The sequence below is a fragment of the Cupressus sempervirens genome, chromosome 4, assembly GCF_028749045.1.
Source record: "Cupressus sempervirens isolate cs-2001-9-10 chromosome 4, ASM2874904v1, whole genome shotgun sequence".
Classification (NCBI taxonomy): domain Eukaryota; kingdom Viridiplantae; phylum Streptophyta; class Pinopsida; order Cupressales; family Cupressaceae; genus Cupressus; species Cupressus sempervirens.
In genome coordinates, this window is record NC_143121.1 from 296,126,910 (window position 1) to 296,136,695 (window position 9,786).

Here is a 9,786-nt window from a genome sequence, read left to right on the forward strand (position 1 = left end):
CTATGTCATGTCAACTTTGATAATCTAGTCAATATCAGTAAAATGAAGAAAGTCAGAGGTTTACCTAAACTGAAGAAACCTAACAATATTATGTGCAAACAATGTCAACTGGGAAAGATGACCAAGTCAAGTTTCAAGAGTAAAAACTATACATCTAAAGAAGTACTTGAATTATTCCATACTGACTTATGTGGTCCAATAGAAGTACAAAGCTGAAAAGGAGATAAATATATAATGTTGTTTGTTGATGACTATTCCAGGATGATGACTATTATGTTCTTAAAGCAAAAATCTGATGCTTTTCAAATGTTTTAGTGGTATGTGGCTAGAGTTGAAAAAGAAATAGGAAAGAGTTTGAAATGCCTGAGATCAGACAGAGGTGGTGAATTCACATCAAATGAATTTGAGATATTTTGCAATGACAGAGGAATCAAGAGACAAACATCAGCTCCTAGAACTCCCCCACAAAATGGAATTGCTGAGAGAAGAAATAGATCTGTGATTGACTATGCCAGAACATTAATGATGAATGTAAAGTCTGCTTTTCTGAATGGTATATTGGAAGAGGAAGTCTATATTGAACAACCAAAGGGATTTGTTGATGAGAACAATAGGGACATGGTTTGTAAACTACATAAAGCACTCTATGATCTGAAACAAGCACCTAGAGCATGGTATGAGAGACTTCACAAGTATCTAGTGCAAATAGGATTTGAAAGAACTAATGATAACAACAACATACACATCAAATCAAAAGAAGGTAAGGATATTATTGTATTCAAAATCTTTGTAGATGACATAGTGTTTGGAGGAAAGGAAGTGCTTTGCAAAATTTTTGCTAACAAAATGAAACATGAGTTTGAAATGTCTATGTTTGGAGAGATCAATTTTTTTGTTGGATTGCAAGTACATCAACTAGAACATGGTATATTTATGACACAATCAAAGTAAATCAAAGGGATACTTAAAACGTTTGGATTAGAAGACTCCAAACTAGTCAGCACACCAATGGCAACAAGACATAAACTATCCAAAAATGATGTATCAGCTGAAGTTAATCAAAAAATGTATAGATCCATGATTGGAAAACTACAATATGTTGTATATAGTAGACCAGACATAGCACTAGCAGTTGGAATAGTGGCTAGATTCTCTGCTAATTCCAAAGAGAATCATCTCATACCAGTAAAAAGAATAATGAGGTATCTCAAAAGAACTAATGATTTTGGCCTATTTTATAAAAAGAATGAAAAGTTTGAGCTCAATTCATACATAGATGCAGATTGGGGAGGCAACATTGATGATAGGAAAAGCACAAGTGGAGGAGCATTATTTTTAGGTAAAAGACTAGTTACTTGGACTAGCAAGAAGCAAACATGCACATCTCAGTCCACTGCAAAATCAGAATATGTGGCAGCAACAGTCAATTGCACAAACATTGTGTGGCTCACACATCTATTGAAAGGAATGAAAGAAGAGGTAACCAAACCTGTGATATTGTATTGTGATAATACAAGTGCTATAAACATATCCAAGAATCCAGTAATGCAAGCAAAAACCAAGCATATTGCAATCAAGTATCACTATGTCAGAGAATTGGTAGAAGACAAACAAGTGAAGATGGAATACATTCACACAAAGGAACAAATTGTAGATATCTTCACCAAACCATTGCCCAAGGATGCTTATGAATATCTAAGAGGCAAGTTGGGGGTAAAGCCCCTAACTCAAGAAGTTTAAAGCAACAAAGAAGCTGCCTTGCATCAACAAGAACAAATCATTGAAATATCAGAAGAATGATGCAGAGAAAGACAGTAGGAGTAGGAACTCCAAATCAGTCACAAGCATGGTTATAGAGGGAGAAAATATGAGATGCAAAGCTTATATTTCATATGTTAAAGATACTTCTTCGTTGGCATTTATGTCAAAGAGGGAGATATATGCAGAAAACTAATCAATACAAAGTAAGAGGGAGATTTATATGAAAGAGGGAGATTTATGAGAAACTGAAAGGTAAAGATATGAAGATATATGATATCAGTAGTAAAGGATGCAATAGTCAAGAAGGAAGCAGAATGTAGCAGAAAATGAATATGATTTTGGTGCTAACTAAGTTGATCAAGTGATCAGTTTGGTTTTCCATCAATGCCAAAGAGGGAGATTGTTGGAAATGATTGAAAAGCTCATGAATGAAGATTAATGAAACTGGTAAAGAATGTTTTCAATCATTGTTTTGTCATTGATGTCAAACTTGCTACTTGTAGGAATGACAATTGTTTTAGTGATCGAAATAATATAAGTTGGTTGATTGACAAGGAGGTGGCAATCAATAAGATGTAACTAGAGTACCTAGAGAAAGGTTGAAGTTATGATGTTGTAATGAAGTATAAGGATCAACTAAGCCATTGATGAAATAGTGCATTGATGTCAGACACAAAGAGTGGGAACACTAAAACACATCAAAGATGCAAGGTCTAGCTAAGTCATTTGTAAAGCCTAACTAAGTTCATTAGAAAGAGATGAGCAAGCTAGTTAGTGCCTAACAGATTCTCAGTTGAAGCCGAGAAAAGTTCAACTTAGTGTTTGCCGAGTGATCTTCAGGTGTCGAGCAGCCTTCAGGTGCCAAGTGAAGATCAGGTGCTGAGTAGTAGAAAAGAAACAGGTGTCAAGCAAGAAATAGGTGCCGAGTAAGTTTCCATGTGCCAAGAAGGATATAAGTACTGAGTGATATTGAAGTGCCAAGTGAATTTCAAGTGCCGAGTTTCACAGAATTTCTTCAGATGCCGAGCATTAGTAAATCAATAATGCCAAGTTGCTACATTATTTTGAAAATCGAAGATTCACAAGACCTAAGCCAACATGGTAGTTATCTAGAATTTTGTGAATCAAATAGAAGATAAGAATGATGAGCTGGTGGCATAGAACACTATGTAAAACATTTTTGGCGAATACAATTGGATTCTAGATGAAGTTTCTATATAAGAGCAAGATGTGGGATAGATACATTATATCTTACCTAATCTATTGAATCCCTAAAGTTGGAGAGGGAGAATCGAGCAGGAAAGGTATTCCAGATTTCTATTTAAGGAGTCAAAAGGTCATCAAGAAAAGTGTGGGTCAAGCATGAAAGCATGAAGTGCTAAAGAAGGTGCTAAGGTGGAGGAGAGCACAGATACTCTACTTCGATAGGTGACCATAGATATGATTGCATTGGTATGATGAGTAAGAAGACTCAAGGTGATGAAGCTTGAGATGACAAACTTAAAGAGCTATAGTAATTAAAGCCAAGAAAAGGATTGAACTGAAGTGTGATCTATAATCTGCAAGATATGTTGTAAGTTGTATCAGATTAAAAGCCATTATTGTTACTCTCTAGCAATTGTAATAGTTAAAATAAATCTTATGGACTTAGGTTGGTTTAATAGCCATGTTGTAAATCTTTTAATAGGGTGACATTCCAAGTGAATGTTCTAAAGTCCTTTAACCAGGCCCATTCCTAACAGTATGGTGAAATCCTCTAACAAGGTCACATTTAACAATGTGTTGTAGCCTTTAATAGGACAGACCATCAGAAGTGGTTAAAATCAGTTGCACAGTTATTTTGTGGATATCATCCCCACTCCAATTTTACCTTCTTATTCCTGAAGGGTTTCTGGGTTATCAAATTCTTAGTTTTATGGTGTGATGCATGTTTACTTTTGATGATTGCTTAATGTTCAAGTGCATGCATGATAATTTCAATTATGTGCCATTAAGGATTTGTAGAAAAAGTATTATTAGGGCATTTGATCCTTGAATAATTGATCCCCCCCCCCTCTTAGTTATTCTAAAGAATTATAACACCCTCAAGGATATGTGGTGGTGGGTTAAGGATAGGACCTTCCATAAACTTAATAATTGGAATCATAAGACTCTTTCTCTGGCTAGGAGGGTCCAAGTTTACCAAAAAAAATTATCTTCTTATAGTATTTATTACTCTTCTTCGTGGATGTTTAGTAATTACCAGATCTTTGAAATTTAAAAGATTATTCGCAGGTTCCATTGGTCGGATGGTAGAAGCAAAAGAAAAGCTCACCTAGTGAAATGGAACTAGTGTCATCTGGATATAAAAGGTTGTGGCCTTGGTCTTAAAGACCTTAGACTTCAGGGAATTACTCTTGCCTCTAGATGGATTTTCCAAGCCTTTTAGGGTAATGAACCCTAGAAAGTCCTCATTAGAAATAAAATACACGGTGGCACACAAAAGCATGCTAAGTCCTGGAAGGGTCTCGCTTTCTGTGACTTAGTGGCTAGCCGATTTGCTATTTCTGTTCAAGGGACCTAGGATTTTTGGTCCATTTGGATGGCTTGGGAGTCTCTTTGTAGCTTCATTAGCAACACCAATTTTGATCATCAGTATTCCATTCACGGGGAGCGCTCTATTTGGTGGAACCTCACCAGTGCTAATAAGCCTCTTGCTCTCACCAAAGGTTGCTCTGTTAGAGCTTGGAAATCTAAAGGTATTAAATGCATGATGGACATTATGGAACATGGTTCTCTTATAAGTTGGGACAATTTTTCCTCTCAGTATGATCTCATTAATTCTCGACTCAGAACTTACAATCTTATTAAGAATGCTTGCATTGCTTTGAATCTCCCCAAAAGCATTGATGTTGATTCTCACTGCTTTCTAACCTTTAGATGGAAGGATGGAACCTTGCTTACCAAAATCAATGCTAAAGATATATATAAGTTCCTCAATTCTAATACCTCTATGACTAATCATATTAATAGCATTTGGTATTGTAATTACAATACTTCTAACTGGCAAAAATCTTTTGATAAATTATGGAAGTCTCCCATCCCTCATCAAGTTAAGTGTTTTAAATGGTAACTCCTTGATAAGATTCCTGTTAGAAATTAGCACACTGGTTTTGACACTTGTTCTATATGTAGAGTTCCTGAAACCATGAGGCATATTTTCTTTGACTATACTTTTGCCAAAGAGATCTGGTTAATATTTGGAATTTCAATTACTAAACATGTTTATACTATTAAAATTATTACTGGTTTTATTCAAGGATTGAGAAAATATTCTAACCTTTTTTGGCATATTGTTTCATCTTTCATTCTTTGGTACATTTGGAAATGTTCAAATGAGGCAAAGTTTCAAGGCATAGATAGAAGTCTTACCAGGTTTTATAGAAAACTCACCCATTTTAAGATTGCCTCTCAGGTTTGCTGCATCATGAATGTAGAACATAACAAGCGAATGAGATTCCTTAGAGATGGACACATTGTGATGTTCATCTATGAGATGGAGCATGGTTATGAAATGGCCAATATTGTTGAAGACAAAATGCTTTTGATAAAGCCCTGGACAACCTGATAGAAGAGATTAGATGCACCATTGCTCCCTCGTATGATAAGCTGGATATGTATGCTTAGTGTTTGGATAGGAAGAAGGTTGTTTCGATGGAAGGAGTGCAAGGATTGACAACCTAGTTGGAAGACCAGGATGATATTCTCAGTTAGCTATTCTTTTTGGCTGCCCCTCCTTTTCTGTATATTCATGTTATTTAGCATGAGATATTGATATTGCCATTTGGTCTTGGGCTTGTTGTTTGCCCTTGGGACTTCATTGTATTTTTTAATATTTTGTACTCCCAATGTTTAATATAAAACTATTATAAGACAAGCATCAACATAAATATAACTAATGATATTTATCCACCTCATTAAATTACTACATGAAATTATAATGTATATTAAATTAATACTTTTATAAAATATTTATATTATAATCTTCTTAATTCTTGAGTTCTTTATTTTTCATTTGTAAATAAATTTTGTATTTTATAATTTATTTCTTTAACTTATTGTTTGAAACTATATTTTATAAAATTTCAAAATATATAAATCTATATATAGTTCATCCAATTAAAAGAGAAAAATAATTTATACCTACTATAAAGTTAAAAATTTAACATCTATATTTTAGAAATGTAATACTTATAATAAAAGATCAAAAAAGAAGAAGAAGAAGAAGATGAGTAATCTAGTACTTATTCTACAAAAAGTACTAACAAGTGCCCAAGTAGTGGCTTGTACTTTCCATTTGAATAGTTATATAATAAAATGTAATGTAAATGATAAGATATATAGAAAATGTAGATATATTGCAATATATATTTAGTTCTATTTTAAATTATTATATATAATATAGTACTGCTATATTATAATTAAATTGTAATACTTATGTATAACATGTATATATTATAATTTTGATGTAATAAATATTTTAGCAATGAGTACTTTTAAATTATATTACAAAAAATTTAATTGAAATGATAAGATTATATTAGAAAATGTAATACATATTTAATTATATTCTAGATATTAAAATATATTACATAAATGTGATACTATTACATTATAGTTATTATATAATAGTATGTTTAAAATTGTAATATATATATATAATTTATATATAATAAATATTTTTGCATATGTAATTGTGAGATCTTATAACATAATTTAAAATATAATAGTAATATATAATTCAAATCTATATATACTTGTTATCAACTTCATAGATTGAACATTTCTAATCTCTTTAATTGTGTGATATGTCTACAAGTTATGGAAAAAACGTGTCACCTCCTCTTAAACTACCCTTTTGCCCAAGATTGTTGACATTTTGTTCTTAATAAGCTAAATTTTCATAGCCATTACCTAACTCTCTATGGGATTTATTCCACACATGGTCAATCTTACATTTTTAATCAATGTTTTTATGTCTATGGAAATGCATCCCTACATCTGTAGTATGGACAATTTGGTGGGAAAGTAACAAGAGAATTTTTAGATAGACATCATCTTTAATCCCTTTATTTCTGGAAGGACTGGAGAGATCAATTGTTGAGCTTGTTAATGCTATAGTAGGTAAATATATGGGTAAACATGGTTTTTCTCCTTGGGATGGCTATTTTATTCATCAGTGGAAGGGTTTACTTTTTTCTTAACTTCCTACTCCATTATGTCTATCCAAGGTTCCTCTTATCTGAGCACAAACCTAGTGGATCCCCCCAAGTGAGAGTTATTAAAAACTCAATTTAAATGGAGCCTCTAGGGGAAATCCAAGTAACTCTGGCTATGACATAGTCATTAGAGACTTTAAAGGTCATGTGGTTACAGCAAAATCATCTCCTCTCCCTCCAAGTACTAATAACAAAGGTGAGGCCTTGGTCTTGCTTTTTGGTTTGGAACTTACAAAATCCCTATCTATATCTAAGTTACATGTTGAAGGGAATTCAACCATTATTATTAATGTGTGTAATAAAAGTCATATATATAATTGGCCCATATAGTATATATTGCATCAAGTATGGTCTCTTCTTGATTCAATTTGTGATTGTTACATCATGGATACTTATAGAGAAGACAATCTATGAGATGATTGTCTGGATAATTTGGCTATTGATGGGGTTTATTTTAACTCTATACTTTCCCCACTTCATATCCTTGATCTCTCCAACTTGGTTAATATTATGACAAAAGATTATGTTTCAAATCATGTTGAGCCATTCTCAATTATTATTTGATAGTATATCGAAAATTCTCAATGATTTCACATCTTTTTATTTTATGGATATCACTTGTTCTTTTGACGTATTGTATGCAATTCAGGGTCTTATATTGCATTTGCATCAGATGACTCTTTTCTAATATCACAGTCTCAATTGGAGGTTTGGATGAAGATCAATTATGAAAACTTTTATGATAGTTTTTAGCTTGGCTCTTCATGTTGTCTCCTACACCAAACAATGAATTTTACTCATATGAGTTTTGGGATTCACAATGACAAGATTCATTAGTGTTGATGAATACTTTCTCTAGATCTAGTCTTTCTTCTTCTACATCCTTTTTGTATCCAGTAATGACTAGAGTTTTTCTTTTATGGTTCTTTTCTCTAGGAGCCATTTTGAACTAGTTATTATTAATATAAATATAATGTTTCACCAAATTTTTTAATATATATTATACTAGATTTATGAATATAATTACATTTCTATTAAGGATTCACAATGGTTCCCTAAAATTTGGCCAAAAACTATGCAATATGGAGAAGCCTTTGAGAAAAGGGCTCCTATCACATAGAATCAATCTAACCAATCATATATTAAAAAACTAAAATGTATAATATTTTTTTTTATAAATAAGTATCAAAGCTTTAGAAATATTCTTTGTATTAAAAAGTAGTTACTATTGAATGGTTCTATGAGAATATAGTAATTGACTAAACGTAGAGAAGTGAATGCAATAGTACATTGCATACAACAAGTACAACAAGTAAAGTAGTAAATTAATAATATTGAACATGATAGTCAATTTCACATTAGAAGGTCATATCATGTAGAGTGTACTGTATATAATTAATGTATCCATATAATTTTGAATTCAGTTTGATAGTTTTGTAAAAATTAAATAGAGTCTAGAACCTAAAGGAGATTTTAGACTAGCATATTATAGGGTTCACTTTGAGCAAAAGTTATTCTTTCAAAAAAATTGCATCTTTTCTCTACTTAAGTGAATAGTGATATTTTGTTTGCATGTAAAAGATCAATAAATGGTTTCTTTACATATGGAAAACTCTATAGATTCATTTTTATGCTTATTATGAAGAGTCATATTTGATGGAAAAGTTGATTTTATTAGTATCAATAACATGCTTCTTACTAAAATATTTCCAATTTAATATGTGATGTAACCCATTCCTGTCAAAGAATAAATCAGATATTGACACAACACAGATGTTTTAGAATGTCATAATTCTTCATTGAAACTTTCACAACTCTACTTTGCCTCTACAATGAAAGATAATAATTACTTATTACAATTCCCAAAATTACCATATTAGGCAATTTTTTCAGAAAATGGAATTTTCCATTTTTGGTAATTTTTAAAACTCATCCTATGAATCTCTAATTTTTCCAAGAAAAGCACCCAACTAAGGAAAGATGAATTTTCAACCAATCAATGAAATCAAAAAATATGATTTGGCATTTATTACAAAACAACTTTCTAAAAACTTGGAAAAAACAAATAAAGCCAATTTATGACATCAAGACAATATTTTAGGCTCCCAAAAAAAGTTAAAATGACCACCTATTGAGATGTGCTCTATGAACAATCTAGATAACTCCTCACATAACTACTTGTAAAATTTTAGCCAAAACCCACATCCAAGTCAAAAGTTATGACCCTTGGAAGTAAATTTCAACCAAAACCCACATCTAAGTCAACAACCTTGACCCTCGAATGCACCTGCATCAATATGTTTCAAAGTTGATGATGTGATTTGTGTTTACTTCAATCATCTTGAAAAAATTAGATAAATTTTATCATGTAAGGGAGATTAGACTAACAAACTTGAACGACAACTTTGTGAAATATGATGTTTCAAAAAAAAGTTCTTTGTTTGTATAAATTATCATTAATATTTTGGTTTCATATAAGAGATGAATAAATGATTGGATGAGGTATTGAGGTCAAGAAAAACATACTTCTACAATAGTTTACTATCAAAGATGACGTATAGGTTTAAAAACATAGATAATTTCAATCTTTAAAAAAATTATACATAAATAAATTATATATTAAAATTTCCTATTTCTTGTAAATAATAAAAACTTAATAGGATTAATAGAAGGAAAAATGGATATAGTTGTCCACATGTGACTCGAAATAGGAAATCCTCCTAACTATAAGCTATTGTGAGATATAAAAATTCTCTTACATGAGCTT